At 40.6% G+C, this 17,181-nt stretch overlaps 1 protein-coding gene across 5 annotated transcripts in view; it reads left to right on the top strand.

Annotated features, from left to right (window-relative positions):
• Positions 1–3,738: 3,738 nt before the first annotated feature.
• Positions 3,739–17,181, top strand: part of LOC117412197 (serine/threonine-protein kinase PAK 3) — a 64,941-nt gene continuing 51,498 nt past the window's right edge. For 2 of the 5 annotated variants that reach the window (XM_034020313.3, XM_034020314.3), the window contains exon 1: positions 3,740–3,925. The gene's annotated coding sequence lies outside the window, so the exon portion shown is untranslated. Of the gene's footprint in view, positions 3,926–17,181 lie in introns of all 5 variants that reach the window. The other 3 variants (XM_034020315.3, XM_034020316.3, XM_058989040.1) reach the window with 2 other exon arrangements.

A 17,181-nucleotide genomic window follows, 5' to 3' on the forward strand; every position in this document is an offset into this window, starting at 1 on the left:
CTGATAGGTCTCTACCTCAGGCAAGCAACTAGCCTTGAGAGCTGAGCAGATGCTGGGCTGGACAGCCAATCACAGGTGAGCAGGGGAAAGAATGACATCATAGGCAAATTAGGACAAACAGTTGCAGTGCTGTGTTTGCAGTCTCCGCTTGCACAGGAATTTCAGAGCTGCCGGCTGTGAACCTGCATGGAGAGGCAGGTCTACCTGAAAAAACCCCGGCTTGTTTTGGACAGGCAACTCTCTTTATCATTATGTTTTTCCTGCGCATGGTTGAGGGTGCGGGGAATGTATTGGAGTTTATGCAGAAATGTACACTTTTTGGTGAATGAAATGTGTTTTTTTTTAGCAAGTCATGCTGGCTGGTTTTGGTTTTATACATTTAGCCCTGCTGTTTGCTTATTGTTGAGTAACTACTGGAAATGATATCAGTGACAGAGGCTCTTTAAAATGGTTTTACATTGCAGTATCATTCTGCATTTCTTAATTTTCAATTCATTTACTGATCCTGCTGAAGCTGAAATACTGGATTTTACACACATGGCTATATTTATGTATTTGTGAAAGACATTGTCCGGGTTTCCGTGCAACATAGAAAGTCGTCACTCTCTCCACAGTCATTATTAATGTGACGTAGCACGCATACACCACGCACATGTGGTATAGCAAGTGTGCGTCTAAGGGGCACGTACATCGTCTTCTCATGTTAAAAAGCCGTACAAATGACAGAAAACTCTGGTTTGTTGCATGTAAATATGTTCAGAAGTCGAACATTATGCTTAAGAGACTTCCGCACCGAAAATCCCGTTTGTGACGTAACATATACTATACGTAAAGGCCGTGCCAAGCAATAGTTTATTGGCAAGCGTCTTTGACCAAATAGGTAGAAAAAAAAAAAAAAAAAAACCACACACACACACAATAGGAAGGGTTTAGAGCGTTTTTTTCCCCCATGACATCATTTATTCAGTGTTTTTAGATTATTGCTATTTGACCATAAAAACTGCTTTGTAGTTAAATTGTTTTATAAGCAAGGTTATAAAACATACTGAAGCTACTACCAAAAAAAATACACTGCAAAAAATACATAAATAAATAATGAAAACCTTTTTTTAACGTTTATTTATTTATTTATTGCATTTTACAAAAGCATTGCAAAGCACTGTAAGTACATAGCAGAAAAAAAGAACAAACCACAATACATTTGTATAGCATGTCACACATACAACTGCCACAATCACACCATTTAAATAACAGTATACACATAATAATACAAAAGCAGCAATTTTAAAGTTACATTAAAACCCACTAAGATAAGAAAGCCGTTTCATAAAAGTGCGTTTTTAGTCTTGGCTTGAAAACTAACGGTCCCAGCTTCCCTGACAAACGAAGGCAGAGCATTCCATAATTTAGGAGCTCTACAAGAAAAAGCCCTTCCTCCCGTGTTGCTTTTGTTGACCCTAGGAATAACCAGCAGCCCCGCATCCTGTGATCTCAGAGTGCGGTTTGGAAGATACGGGGTCAGTAACTCCTGCAAATAACTAGGTGCTAATCCATTCAGGGCCTTGTAAGTTAACAGCAAAATCAGAAAATCAATTCTATACTGCACAGGGAGCCAGTGTAAAGAGGCCAGCACAGGGGCAATATGTTCGCATTTCCTGGTTTTAGTCAGAATTGTAGCGGTGGTATTCTGAACAAGCTACAAACGGGATACCACACATTTTGGTATACTAGAAAAAAGTGCATTACAATAATCAATTCTAGATGAAATAAAGGCATGCATTAGTCTCTAAGTGTGGCTATATTTCTCAAATATAAAAAATATACTTTAGTAACTTCCCTAATATGAGTCTCAAATGATAGATCAGGATCAAAGATGAGCCCCAAACTCTTAAAGGTTTTGATGAGAGACTGCCAGGGTCGAGCTCTTCGTGATTGGTCATTGGATAGCTGATTGCTTTAGCCTAGTCTGTTCTGTCCCTTAGCAATAAGATGCAAATCATTGTACACCAGCTTTAAGTAGCATCTATCATGGGAAGGAAAAAAAAGGCATGTTTGTACCGAAATATGTATTAAATTATAGCCGTATTATTGCTGCTGTCTTGAGCAAATGCATTGAGCAAGATTTGTTTTAAAACTACATAAGATAAAAAGAAAAACCTTGGTTTTAACATCAGCTTGCTGCAAGACTACATTATAACGAAAGTCCCGGTGGACAGCACAGATACATTTGTTAAACTCGCATGGACTACCGATATACTGGTTCATCAATAACAACAAGGACAAAATATCATATTAAAACATTGTACTGGTGAGAGCCTTGCACTGTCACTGCGGGATTCGGATTCACATATTATTATTATTATTATTATTATTATTATTATTATTATTATTATAATGTGTAGCTGGTATTTTAGCTCCATTCGTAGACTGTGTCAGATTTGCTGAAGCTACGATTCTGTAAGAAAACGTGTATATTGTATATGTGCATGTGTATCTATCCTGCGGATGAGACGTGTGACTCTGCAGAAGAAGCTGCATAGTTCACCCCTAGTTTTTATTACGTTATTTTTTTGGTGGTCAAATCAGGCAGGCTGCCTGCAGTGCTTTAACACATCCTAAAAAGTTAATGGAAACCCAGTTTAAGAAAGCTGTATGATATCAGTCAGTCGTCGCCCAAAGCCAAATTGGAAGTCAGACAGAAACATTGAAATATACCCTCCTGTGTTTTAATATTAAGTAGATTATTTGCATTTGGAAGGAGAATTTCTCTGGCTTAAAGAAAACTACATGGAAGCACACACAGCCCGAAAGTACTACCAAAACAGAGTGAGAAAAGGTGAGACTTATTTTTTCCATGGAAATTGCCCCATTGGTGAAGATGTTTCTCTGCCTCAGGGAGGTCCATATATGGCTTAATGAGCTCCACAAAACAGCTGTTGTGATTCAGAGGTGTAGACTGATTAATAATTTAGGTCAGTTATTATTTCGAATCCTTATCAGAGCTGTTGCATTGTTCATTCAATAAAGGGACAAAATGATTGTATTTGGTAAAAGGTCTAGACAAGATCACCAACTACCAGAGAAATGGATCGGGTCTCGATAGGCAAATCAAGTGGGACAGGTTGTGATCCAAATCCACTGGAGCATTTTAATACTAACCAGGATGTTTTGTATCAGTGAAGGCACTCAGTAAACACTTGTTACAATGGTCAAATGGGTCCATCTCTGATTGGTCTCAGTAATCGTTAATTAGAATTTATGACACTGCCGCAAGTAAAGAAATTACAAAAGGGTAGTGAAAAGGTAAATATTTGCAGTCCACCGTACGATTCATGCAGAACACAATCTGAATGCCTGGGTTAGTGGGCTCAACCCTCACAAAATCACCAACCAATTCAGCACAATCCACATAGACTGAGCCGCAGGACTGCTTGCAGAGCTGTAAAGGGAAGCTTTTATTATGCCTGTCTTAAAACTGTAACCAGCACCACTCACCTTTAAATGACAATACATTATCCAAAATAATAGCAGTAAAAAACAACCCAACACAATGAATTAGTTTAAAACAATTACCATAAGCCACTATGGTTTGTGGTTTCTGCTCTCTACCTCTCCTTCTTTCTTTGTCACAAAATGGCCCCTAAACAAAAGATCAATCCTGTCTGGTTCTCCTCTAGTTCTGTTGGCAGTATTATCATGTTTGCTGTCAACCAATGGGCTGTGCTGCAAGGATGACATCATGGGCTAGGGAACAGCAAGGCTCCAGTGAGGCAGGCTGCTGAAAAGCCAGGGGTTGGGGTCAGGAGCCGCTTTGGCAGCAGAATGGCAGGCTTGCAGATGGACTGTCACTAGGGTTCAGATATCAGGGATGTTTCCATCAGAACACTACCATCAAAGGGGCAGAGAATGACAAGATATAATTCAGGTAATACCTGCATCTCTGGTGTGTGTTTTTATTAAAATAACAGCATTCTCTATATTTTTGCTGTGGATTCTGCATTTCTAAAGTGGAAATGGGGGTATTGATGTGTTGTGTGTCTGTCAGTGCTGTAAATAAGCACAGATAGTCAATAGGAAGGTTTGATGGTTGATGTAATCTCCTTTTCAAGCTTTTTAAAACACTGTTCTTTTTCATTCCATTGCTGCTGTTTTATTTTTAGGCAGATCCAGTATAGGTGCAATGTATGGTTTGACTGGACTTTTTTTTTTTTTTTTTTTTTGCCAGTATGCTCATATGCTCAGCAGCAGTTCTGGTTTAATAAGCAAAATGAAAGAGACATACATGGCGATTACTGGGTCTCAGAATGCACAATTTGGTTTGCAAATGATTCTTTTTTTTTTTTAGTTTATTTTGGGTGAATGATGAGGCGTGTTTGTTTTATATGAGATTGATGTACCTTTGTTTTCCATTGCACATGATCATGTTTGAAGATCTGTCGGTTTTACATACTGTAGGTAAACATCCAACTCACATAATACTACTCGTATAGCAAGTCAGCGATTCCTGTTGGAAAAATGCATGCATTCAGAAAGAGATGGAGGGGCTTCAAATACAGAAGATTACATTGTATCGAGTAGATGCTCTTCGGTTTAGGGATTGGGATTGTGGGGATGACCAGAGGCTTTTAGATCCTTCTATCATAGATCCATGGAACCATGGAATGATTTGGAGAGAATCATTTTAAATGAATGCTTCCTATCCATCTGTTAACATTCTGGACTGCAGTTGTCTGAACTGAGCGCCAGTACAGTAATTGAATGCATATGCTTCAGTCTGAATGTTTCATGCTATTTCCGGAAGTGTGTCTCATAGAACAGAGATCAATGGTGGCACAATTAGATACTGCTTAATCATATGGTTCATTATCCTCCCAGCTCGTACCCTTTCACCAGTGTAACCTGTAATCTGTGACCCTGTATGACACGTAACCTTTTCACTTGACTAAACGGCTCAGTTAATTCAGGTGAATTTCCGAGGCCCCGCCAAAGGCTTGAATTATAGCAACGGGATTCAGAGAAGGACTCCCGTCAAGCCAGTGGATCCTCAATGGATCGAGCAGTGTCTGAAATCCAGAGCAAATCGATAGGTAAAAACTGGAGGGTTTGGGTTGAGAAACTGCTGTTCTGAGACTATTGAGCTGTGCTCAAAGACTGTGTGTCTCACTTAATCCCTCTCTTTGGAGCGCTGCTTTCTAGTGAAATACAGGTCTGCGGATGGATCACTTACAATTGTGAACTCAAGAGGCGCAGTACTGATCTAGAACACATGGAGGTACCACCCAGCAGAGGGACTGTAGCTGTTAACAGAAACATGGGTTATGTGGTATAATGACCACTGTGAGGTCAAGAGTAGGACACCTTGGTCCTTTGAGACAGGTCTCGTTCCAACCCTGCTCTAATGAAGTGAATGGCAATCTCATGGTCCCAATGCATGCTGATTGTGCATTACATAACAAACAGATCAAATTAAAGCTCTTTCCAGGCCCTAGAACGGACTTACCTGTCACACCTACAATGCAACATTCCTGAAGGACTGGAGTTACTTCCACCTGTTCAGGTAGTGGGTTCTACTAATATAAGAGAGTCCAGGTACCTATTCACATACCTCTGTGAATATTGTTAACCCATTTATAATGTGCTGTTTGAATCTGGATAGCTGGAGTCACTTTGCAGCTGGTACCTGGAAACACAGCTTTAGGTTAAACTCGTTTTCATCTTTTTGGCTGCTCATCTGAACTCCGAGGTGCAGGTCATCCTCAAAGATTGCCCGGGTTTCTTAAATTGCCTACACTACTGCAGTACATTATATTTATGTCAGAGATTTTTTTTTTCATCTGGGGTCAGAGGCTAGTATGCTTAGAGAGATTGAAGAACTGTAGAGGTCTTGATTATGGTGTGTGTTTTGGAGGCTGACAGTGGTAAGTTCAAGAGTGGTTTATCACCAAAGGATGTTATTAAGAGAAGAAATGATCTGTGGCACAGAGAGATGGTTCACTTTGTGGTTTGTGGCTTGGACTAAAGTTCAGGCTTGCTTTGGATAGTAAAGGTGGTTTGGACTGGAAAGGGTCATTCAAAACAAAATGTTACACAGAACTGCTGAAACTAAAATAAAAGCACCTTGTTTTAGCTGAAGACAAAAGTTGCAGTATTAAATGTATACAATTACTCAGTATATATTTTTCTCAATTTTCTTTTGCTCGTCTATAAATGGTCTGTTTCAGATTTGTGTTTCCCTATTTTTGTATCCATAACCTGGCATTGATACATGATAGAGCTGACATGTTTGTGCTTCTGTTTTTAGTATATATAAAATGTAGTTCTTCAGCTGCAAGCAAACAACAGCGGGACTCTCCCAAAGACAGGTTGTTTTTATCTCCCATTACTTTGCATAGCTAAATGTCGCTTTGTCTTCCTATGGTATGAATAAACAACAATGAAACATATTATATATATGTGTATATATATATATATATATATATATATATTGTGAAAGGACTCACCCACTCGGGTTCGTTGCCCCTTTAAAAAGACGACCCAGGACACTCAAATGGATTTTTTTCAGCGTGGTTGCGCTATTTTTTTAATAAACACAAACGTAACACAAAGCACACAAAATAAACACCTAGCTCTTTCTGAGCACTAACTACACACGCAGGAACCTAACTATCACAGGACGGCTAAGCCGTTTCCCTGTTCCACAAAACTTAACCACACAGGTTTGCACTGTACCTTTTTCCTCGGGACTGCCAGGAAGCAGAGCACTCCTTTCTGCCTCCTTCTCTTTAGCAGCCCCGAGCAGACTGCTTGCTCTCCTTTTAAACCCCCGCACCTGGGTCTAATTTCCAATAACGCCCAGGTGCGGATGATAATTAATAATAAAACAATTAAACAATTAAACTAAACAATAATACAATTAAGAAATCAATTAGAAAATCAAATGAAACAATAAAGCAACACAAATCAAAACTGTGCATTTCTATAGCAGGGAGGTTTTAACCCCCTCCCTGCTGTTTCTCATAACCCGCTACTTCACACATCCCCCCCCCTTGTCTTTACAAGACACAGGCCACGAGACGGCCACCTCCTCCCCTAAAACACAACCACCCACCCTCAAGTCCATAAATGTCCTTTCTTGCCCTCTTCCTCGGGCAGGCTTGAGGGTGGATCGGTCCACATCCCGGCTCAGCCAGGTAAGGACCGCGCACCGGCGACAAGGGGACCCAACGGTTCGACAGGGGCGACCGGAGCGTAGACCGTGGCACTGGAGGATGCAGCAGTGGGCAGAGATCTTCCCCTGGGTACCGGCGCAGTGATGTCCGATCACCCAGGGGAAGCGAAGCAGCGAACAGGGGGAGTGACAGCGACGTCTGGCAGCAGCCCAGCGACGTCTGGGTGCTCGGGGAGAGCGGAGCAGGGAACCAGGGGCAGAGCTGTGGCCAGTGCTGCAGACTCCTGGGCTCTAGGTCCAGCGCAGGAAGGTCCAGGAAGACCGGCCGGGTGTCCTGGAGCAAGGAGTGAGGGACTGGACGCAGCAGCGCCGGACTGGACCGTAGGGGTGGTGGTCGGGGCTGTGGTGGAGGTATGCGTTCCACCTCCTCCCCGGGCTCCAGAAGCAGCGGCTCCTCCCCTCTAGGCTCTGGCAACGGCAGCTCCTCCCCTCTGGGCTCTGGCAGCGGCAGCTCCTCCCCTCTGGGCTCTGGCAGCGGCAGCTCCTCCCCTCTGGGCTCTGGCAGCGGCAGCTCCTCCCCTCTGGGCTCTGGCAGCGGCAGCTCCTCCCCTCTGGGCTCTGGCAGCGGCAGCTCCTCCCCTCTGGGCTCTGGCAGCGGCAGCTCCTCCCCTCTGGGCTCTGGCAGTGGCAGCTCCTCCCCTCTGGGCTCTGGCAGCGGCAGCTCCTCCCCCTCTGGCTCGGGAGGCTGCGGAGCTCCACTAGCCTGCTCCCACTCTTGGAGCAACAGCTCCAATTCTGTTGGCTCCCTCCTCTTCACTGGAGCCAACCCCATCTCTCTCTCCCATCTCTCCAGCTGCTCTTTCTGAGCAGCGGCATTTCTATTGATCTGCTCGATCATCTGTAGTAGGTCCATTTTCTGGGTCTTAGGGGCGCCCACACTCTCTGCCACCATATGTGAAAGGACTCACCCACTCGGGTTCGTTGCCCCTTTAAAAAGACGACCCAGGACACTCAAATGGATTTTTTTCAGCGCAGTTGCGCTATTTTTTTAATAAACACAAACGTAACACAAAGCACACAAAATAAACACCTAGCTCTTTCTGAGCACTAACTACACACGCAGGAACCTAACTATCACAGGACGGCTAAGCCGTTTCCCTGTTCTACAAAACTTAACCACACAGGTTTGCACTGTACCTTTTTCCTCGGGACTGCCAGGAAGCAGAGCACTCCTTTCTGCCTCCTTCTCTTTAGCAGCCCCGAGCAGACTGCTTGCTCTCCTTTTAAACCCCCGCACCTGGGTCTAATTTCCAATAACGCCCAGGTGCGGATGATAATTAATAATAAAACAATTAAACAATTAAACTAAACAATAATACAATTAAGAAATCAATTAGAAAATCAAATGAAACAATAAAGCAACACAAATCAAAACTGTGCATTTCTATAGCAGGGAGGTTTTAACCCCCTCCCTGCTGTTTCTCATAACCCACTACTTCACAATATATATACAGTATATATATATAATAATTTAGTAAATCGCAGTGTAGCATTCCCAGTGTAGTGGCTGTTTTGAAATGGCCTTGTATTTAAATAGCTAATCTATGAGTTTTAGTTTCAGTTTTGTTTAACACATTTTTATGTGTAAATATCTATCACAGTTCCAGAATTACTGTGAAGACACAGAAACACTTGGTAGATATGTTTATATGGAAAACCATTACTTTAACGTATCGTAAGGGGTGAGAACGTACATTTAAACCACCAGCACCAACACCTCCAGAAAACTGATATGCGCTTATACAATCACCTGTTGTAATGGCACTTACATAGCGCACCTTACCAACTTTGGAGGATGCTTGGCACTAACCCAACCGATCACCACATTCCAAAGACCTGACCGTAAATGAAGTGAATGACAACCAGGTGGTTTGAAGCGTGCATTATTGAGGTAGTGTGGACAGGGTATTATAGTGTGGACAGGGTTTTATATTGAGGTAGTGTGAACAGGGTATTATGTTGAGGTAGTGTGGACAGGGTATTATAGTGTGGACAGGGTATTATATTGAGGTAGTGTGGACAGGGTATTATATTGAGGTAGTGTGGACAGGGTATCATCCACTGCGTTCACTCTCCCTACACAGATATCTCAACTGGAATGTCATAAGGGATCAGCGATGCCACAGTGACCTGCCACCTGGTCTCCATGGTACACCTTCATTGACGTATTCTGGGGCCGTTGAACCTTGACTATGCCAGCATCGGTCACAGTATCACAGCTGGCCCCCACAGGACAGCAACATTATTCACTTACAAAATGTGGCCTTAATAGAGGGTGGCCTTACTGCTGAAGGGACAGCGAATTCCTCGTCACTAATCAATACCATTTGATTTTGATTATTTAAAAGGTTCTTAGTTTAGAAAACATAACTGGTACCACTTTATAGAATATAAAAACAAAACAAAAAAGCAATTGGCATTTTACAGCATGGTGGTCTCATTGGAGGAGATTTTAACAGAGGCTTGATGATTTCAGGACATTAGATTGAGGGCTTGAACATTGAAGGTGACTTAACACTGCAATCAATAGGAGCCAATCAGGACTACAGCAAGTGGACTTCATTGTGAGGAGCTCTTCTTTACTGAGGATGCCTTTAACTAGGTTTCACTGTAGATAGATACGATGTCCACGTCCTCTGGAGAAACTCACCATCATGGTAGAATGATAGAAGCAGGAGAGGTCAAAAGGTCACAATAAAAAAAGAACAAATTCCACACGGCTAAAATCAATCCTTAGATTGACCAGTAGAGAAACACAACAGAACCCGAGCCACTCAGAATCACAACAGAACCCGAGCCACTCAGAATCACAACAGAACCCGAGCCACTCAGAATCACAACAGAACCCGAGCCACTCAGAATCATAACAGAACCCGAGCCACTCAGAATCACAACAGAACCCGAGCCACTCAGAATCATTGCAAATCATAGAAATGTAAGGGAGGGTCAAAACATTAAAAAAATGACAGAATTGAAATGGCATTTGTAGCTGTATGTTCTTAATGTAAAAGGCTTGATAGAGGAAACTGTTTTTTGCACAATTGAACCCAACTACTGTATAATATATGGCTGTGAGGAGACCTCTCTGATCAGTACCGGGTGTGTGTAAATTGTTATGGTAACTGGAAAACGGGTTAGCCATTCAGTGTGGTTAGTTAGAAGAAGAAAAAATAAATTAAAGTTTAGTTTAGCACTCCATGTGGGAGTTAGGTTTGTGTTTTGTTTGTGTATGTGTTATTTTGTAAATAAAAGTGTGAAGCAACACACTGCAAAAACAAAGTTCCTGTGTCAAGTAATTCAACAAACCAGAGCCAAAGCCTCGTTCACAATCCATCCATCCATCCAGACATCCATCCAGAAATCCATCCATACATCCATACATACAGACAGACATCCATACATACATCCATCCATATATACATCCGTCCATTCATCCATCCATCCATACATACATCCATACATAGACAGACATCCATACATACATACAGACATCCATACATCCATACATACATCCATACATACATACAGACATCCATCCATATATACACCTGTCCATCCATACATACAGACAGACATCCATACATACATCCATACATACAGACATCCATCCATCCATATATACATCTGTCCATCCATACATACAGACAGACATCCATACATACAGACATCCATCCATCCATACATACATCCGTCCATCCATCCATACATACATCAATACATATTGTTAATGGGTTGTAAATGAAACGTGAAATTAAAATGCTGAATTACTGTAGGCATGTGTAGCAATTAGGGAAGTCAGCAGGAAATATAGAGCAGCTGGTCTAGAAATACCATCTAATACATCTTTACCAGTCAGGTGTAAAAAACAATAAATATGCCAATATATAATTCAGATGTAAAACTGCAAAGGGCCTTTGATTGATGAATCCTTTGTACAAGGTGGTTAATATCAATCAATCATCAATCCAATTTTATTTGTACATAGCGCTTTTCCTGTAGAACATCTCAAAGAGCTGTACATAGCACAAAACACATCAGCAATTGTTAATAACATCAGATACATAAACAAAAAAAAACACATTAGAAACAGCATTTAAAATATGGTGAGATACTGCATGCAAATGTGAATTATGACTTATTCTGCTACTGTATGTTTAGGATACAAATTATACAAATTATATTTATATATACGATTAATTAAACCGTTGCTTAAAGATGTCATTATTAATTGTTAAAAATAAATTTATATTATTTATGTTTTACAGTTAGCCTTAGAAATACATTCTAACTATATATATATATATATATATATATATATATATATATATATATATATATATATATATATATATATATATATATATTTCTACACAGCTGAAGAAGGGCTTTTGTACGAAATGTCATGAAATAAATGATTTTTAATCATTTAAACCCTTTGCGTACATCCAAAAATAAACTTTTGCATGTAATTAAAGAGGGGTATGTAGATATTTAATAATCTGGAGTTGGGAACAATGGGTGCATAACTCCAACCTCCAGCACCACTAACCAGCTGGGGTGTCCCAGTACTTTTTGGAATTAGATTATCATTAAGAATGGTTGGCCATCTGGCACTATCATCCCACTGCTCATTACAGATCAAGCCCATTCTACTGAGTTATAGTCTGTCTTCCATTGTTTATACAGGTCTAATTAAAATACTGCTTCTTACGATTGGTCCAGGATTGACAAGTGACAGCTGTGTCATCCAATCCCTCAAGCATTCTAAAAGCATTTAAAACGCATTTACTCCAGATGACTTTAATTTGTATAGTCAAACTGGATACCAAAAGGATTGTTTTGACATTAAAAATGTCACGAAAGTGAAAAAGTGCTAATAAGACTAACGATTAAATGACTACATTTATAATGCAAAAACAAAAGCCTTGACTAAATTTTACATGAATGCATTTCTAATAGCGCTTTCCCTGAATGAATAATCAAACCATGTTAAGCATACTGTTCAATTCTAGTATTCCTAGTTGGGGCAGCAGTGTGGAGTAGTGGTTAGGGCTCAGGACTCTTGACCAGAGGGTCGTGGGTTCAATCCCCGGTGGGGGACACTGCTGTTGTACCCTTGAGCAAGGTACTTTACCTAGATTGCTCCAGTAAAAATCCAACTGTATAAATGGGTAATTGTATGTGAAATAATGTATAATGTGATATCTTGTAACAATTGTAAGTCGCCCTGGATAAGGGCGTCTGCTAAGAAATAAATAATAATAATAATATTGTGCGGGGTCTCAACACCGCAGAAGAACAAATTGTTGAAGCACAGCAATGTTATGCTTTCCCTGAATGTTATTTGCAGCTCACCCTAATGATTTTGAAATTGCTTCCTCGTAAACGCCTTGTTCTTGTTACATAGATTTTACAAACACTTTCTGTGAACCCTATTTGCTCTGCCCACGGTGACACGACAGCACCAGGGTTAATGAAGTGTCGGCCTCTCCCATCTGTGATGGTGCGTGTCCTTTCACTGATGACTGAACAGGCTATTTGCTACATATTTTGTATGACTTGTTTCTTCTAAGACATGAATCACCAGACCCAGACGAAAATGTGACCGAAGGGTGTTTTTAATCTGCATTGACACAGAATGACAATGTGTTCTCACTGTCTGGCTGGAGTGGCACTATCACCCAGTATAATCAAACCTCTTTGCTCTGCAGATTATGCACATTACTGATTGATGTGACCAGCTCACCCATAGCCTTATAACACATAACATGTTGACAAGACTAAAGGGCAGCATTAATTCAAGGGGATCAAGGCTTTTTTTTGCAAATACAGTTAATCCTAAATGAACTGGTCACCAAAGGCACTATTCCTATTGAAAAGCGTTAGGGAATATTCCCTTACACGCTCATCAAAGGCAATGCCGCAGTGATACTACAATGGGAATGCAGCGCTGTTTGTACGACAGGGTAATCTGGTGTGAACAATGATGCAGTGACACTGCAATGGGAATGCAGTGCTGTTTGTACGATAGGGTAATCTGGTTTGAACAATGACGCAGTGACACTACAATTAGAATGCAGTGCTGTTTGTACAATAGGGTAATCTGGTGTGAACAATGATGCAGTGACACTGCAATTAGAATGCAGTGCTGTTTGACAACATTAGAAATGAACGGACCAAGGCTGGGATTTGAGGCCTGCTTTCCACATATAACCCCCCCCCCCCACACACACACACTTGCAGGCCTTTTTTAGTTGAATAAAATATTAGGTTGTTTTTGAGATATTTAATTTTTATACAGTAAACTCATTAGTTTGTTATAGCTGTATATAAAAACGTGTTAGTAAAATCAAGTTTTACAGTTTGTATTTGAGTGTATTTATCATAGCCGTGGACAGCAGTGTAAGGCCTCATCTCATTGATTAAATTAAACAGGTACTCTGCTTCACAGTTTATAGGAATATCAGGAGATAAGACCTTTCTGAAATCAAATTATTATTCATTTATCTAATATGACAGAATACAAGATTCCACAAAGACCATCTCTATTAATGTTGGGACGTACATCTAACCTGAATTTACCAGAATACAAGGGTAATACTTTACGATGTTTGCAGTAATGTTACTGTATGATATGTTACTCTGTTCTTTATATAAAAGCAAATAAAAAATTAAAAACATTAATAAATGGTTTATATTCATAAGAAACCCTAAGTGTATTCTCAATGCATATATTCTATTAATATGTATATAATAATGTATTCTATTAATATTTATAACATGGCTTGGAAAAATAACAACCTCTGATTGGTTAAACGGCGTCACATGACCGTACGTATATATAGGGTATAGCGTATGGCTTGCATACTAATGAGCTGCTTCACACTTAACAAATCACTACACACCAGTACATTCTAAATTCCATGACAAACTGCCATTTTATTTGTTTATTAGTTACAAAACCACTGCCAAAAATGAGTGGCATTTCACCTATTTCCTTTAATATATAGGTGATGAGGAACAGCTAAATGAAACAGAAGAAAACAGAAAACAAACAAACAAAAAAAAACAAAAAAAAACTAAACAACTACAGCATAGGCTGGTTAATGTACTTAAAGAAAAAAATATGGACATTCATTTTATGGAAATAAGTCCAACAAATCTCAACAACATAAGGGAATTTTATGCCAGTGCATGAAGTTCAACTGAGGACCAGAATTCAGTCTCCAGTTTTATAACGCTGAGCTGGACTAAATACATATTTTATGCATCTTTGCTGACAGCGAGTTTAAAACCAGCAATAATGTATTCCTGTCAGTCAGGAAAACTCTTAGAAAAGCAGGTAACAACAAGGCCAGACACCACCCCCCGAATTACCGGCCTAGATTTGAAGCATTTGCGGGAAACTGAGGTACTGTCCCCTGACACCACAGTCAGATTGGTGCGTAAAATCTGGTTCGACCATCAACTTAATCTGGCACGACTTGGACACGAGGGTGTCCGACAACTAACAAAAACATATTTTGAGATCCAAAAGGGTGAAAACGTACTAGAATATGTGTGCCTCTCATATAACGAGTTTTCAAGATCCGGCTTCAGTCTCCATCGCAGCTGCTCCCCTTACTTCCTTAGTGTCATTAGAAACTCCGCCCATCATCACAGCTTGTATTCAGTCCTCCAGTTTCTAGTGAGATCGCACTTTCGATGCAGAAAATCACAATATACTAACGTGTGCAATTTATTTTTAATAAGCGAACAATGAATTAAATTAAATTAAATTTGGGACTATATTACACTGCGGATGTATACACAATAAAAGGTTCTGGTTTTGTCTTAATTTAAATGTGTTTTAATTATTTTTATTAGTTTTCTTCCCACAAATGACAGGTAGCCGTGTTATAAGCGGTACAAACCACTTCGGGCCTATTCTATTAATATGTATATCATAATGTATTCTATTCAGCCAGACGGGCCTCCCGGCAAAGTGGCTGTCGCCGCGCGGCTGAAAAAACCCGATCCGCCCGTCTTGCAGATGCTACTGTGCCTTTAACAATAAGGATTGATTTCACTTCTAGCAGACTAGATAAGTTGCGCGTTGCTGGGTGAAAAAAAAAATCTTGACACAACATTTAACCAATCAGAGAGTTGAAGGGGCGGGTTTTCTGTGTTTAGCACTCCGAGAGGCTAAAACGTTAAAAATGACGGCTAAAAAATAACCAATTATTTTCAAAGCAAAAATAGTGACAATGAATGCAGGGGGTCAAAAATAGCCGGTCGATCCATCGCCTAATAATATATTTGCGCCGCTACTTTATTAAAAAGCTGTATAGTTACAATGCTGTTAATGTGTAAATCCTTTTGCAAGATATACAGTTACACTATCCCTAACCTTAACCCTAACCCTAACCTCACAAACCCTATAACCCTCACCCTTTTCTGATACAATTGTGTATTTACATATATCATGCAAAAAATGTACACATTAAGAACATTGTAACGATGCATACTACCTTTGTAATTATGTAAGTACTACTATGTAAATACACAGTACTTAGAGATACTCAATGTAAAGTGTTACCCAGTAAGGGTTTCCATATATCCAGAGAGGCACCTACTCAATTGAGATGAAGCTTGGTCTTGGTTATTCCATGTGTGTGCAGTGCGTATGGGTCACATGATTAGCTCTGACATGCATGGGTCCTAAGGTCCTGCATTATGAATGTCTGGAGGAGCCTGGTTTGAGCCGAATTCAAGAGCATGTCATCCACCTCTTGCCACATGATATACAGTACAGGACCAGCCACAGTACATAACTTGGCACTGGAGTGGAAGTGTGAATGCCCAGTTAGCAGGTGCTTTGCTGGGCAGGAAATCAGCCTCATTAGCACTTACTGTACTAGGGGGTCTGGAAGGCACAGGAGCAGTGGATAAGATCTAGCCCATATGTCACGTTTAAATCTAATTAAATGAACCTGGTCAGAAAAAAAACACCCCACAACCATTCACAGCATTATAGAAAGGTCACCAGGAAAGGTTTTTTTTTTTATCTACAGTGTTGTTTTGTATAAAAAGCTAGCAAAGAAAAAAAGGAGGGGGGGTTGGGGGTTGGGGGTTGGGGGTTGGGGGGGGGGGGGAGTGATAAATCTGCTAATGCCGGTGTAAATAAGAGGCACTTTGCAACCGACTTGAAAGAGGAAGATGCAGCTTTTATATATTACAGAATGTCAGGGATGGCATTTGGATATTTTCCAGTCTTTTCATTCCGTTGCATCCGTTATTGGATTTGAATTCTCTGCAGCTGTAATTGCATCTCCGCTCTGTGAAGATTCAGAGCAGCAGGAGTAGGTTACCTATTCAGTGTCTTGGCAGATGTTGGTTGCCTGCCAATAATATTCACAGCAGTAATTAAAAAACCTGGAGGCTAATGGAGATCCCTGCGTTGTGAGATCTCTGTTATTTTGGGAGCCCTTATCTGATACGGTTAAAAGCACCCCACACAGTCACATCAACGAAAGTTATTGAAATAAATCAAGGAATATGGATTAGCTTGTATTTGCCGTTTGTTCTTTTGAGGGTACCATAGAGGCACACCCATTTTAAGATCATTCATAAGTGCAAAAACAGAGCAGATTTTTCATTTTGAAATTCAACTGCGCTAATAAATGTGGGCTGCCATAACACTGTCAATGTGGTGCAGGACCACCGTGTACAGCCAGGATGTGACAAGTCCTACAATTATTACTGCCCCCTTCTGGTAATTGATGATAAAATGAATCGCACCTGCGATGTTGACACACCAACTTTCTTTGCAACAGCAGCCTGAGAAACCACAAGAGACTCCTCCTTCAAGATTTCAACATGGTATACGCAAGTTACACAAGTCACAGCGTAATCATGTACTCTCTGCACTGCACTACGCAACCTGTCGTGCTCTGAAAAGCGATCTCCATTCA

The sequence above is a fragment of the Acipenser ruthenus genome, chromosome 16 (genome assembly GCF_902713425.1).
Source record: "Acipenser ruthenus chromosome 16, fAciRut3.2 maternal haplotype, whole genome shotgun sequence".
Taxonomy (NCBI): domain Eukaryota; kingdom Metazoa; phylum Chordata; class Actinopteri; order Acipenseriformes; family Acipenseridae; genus Acipenser; species Acipenser ruthenus.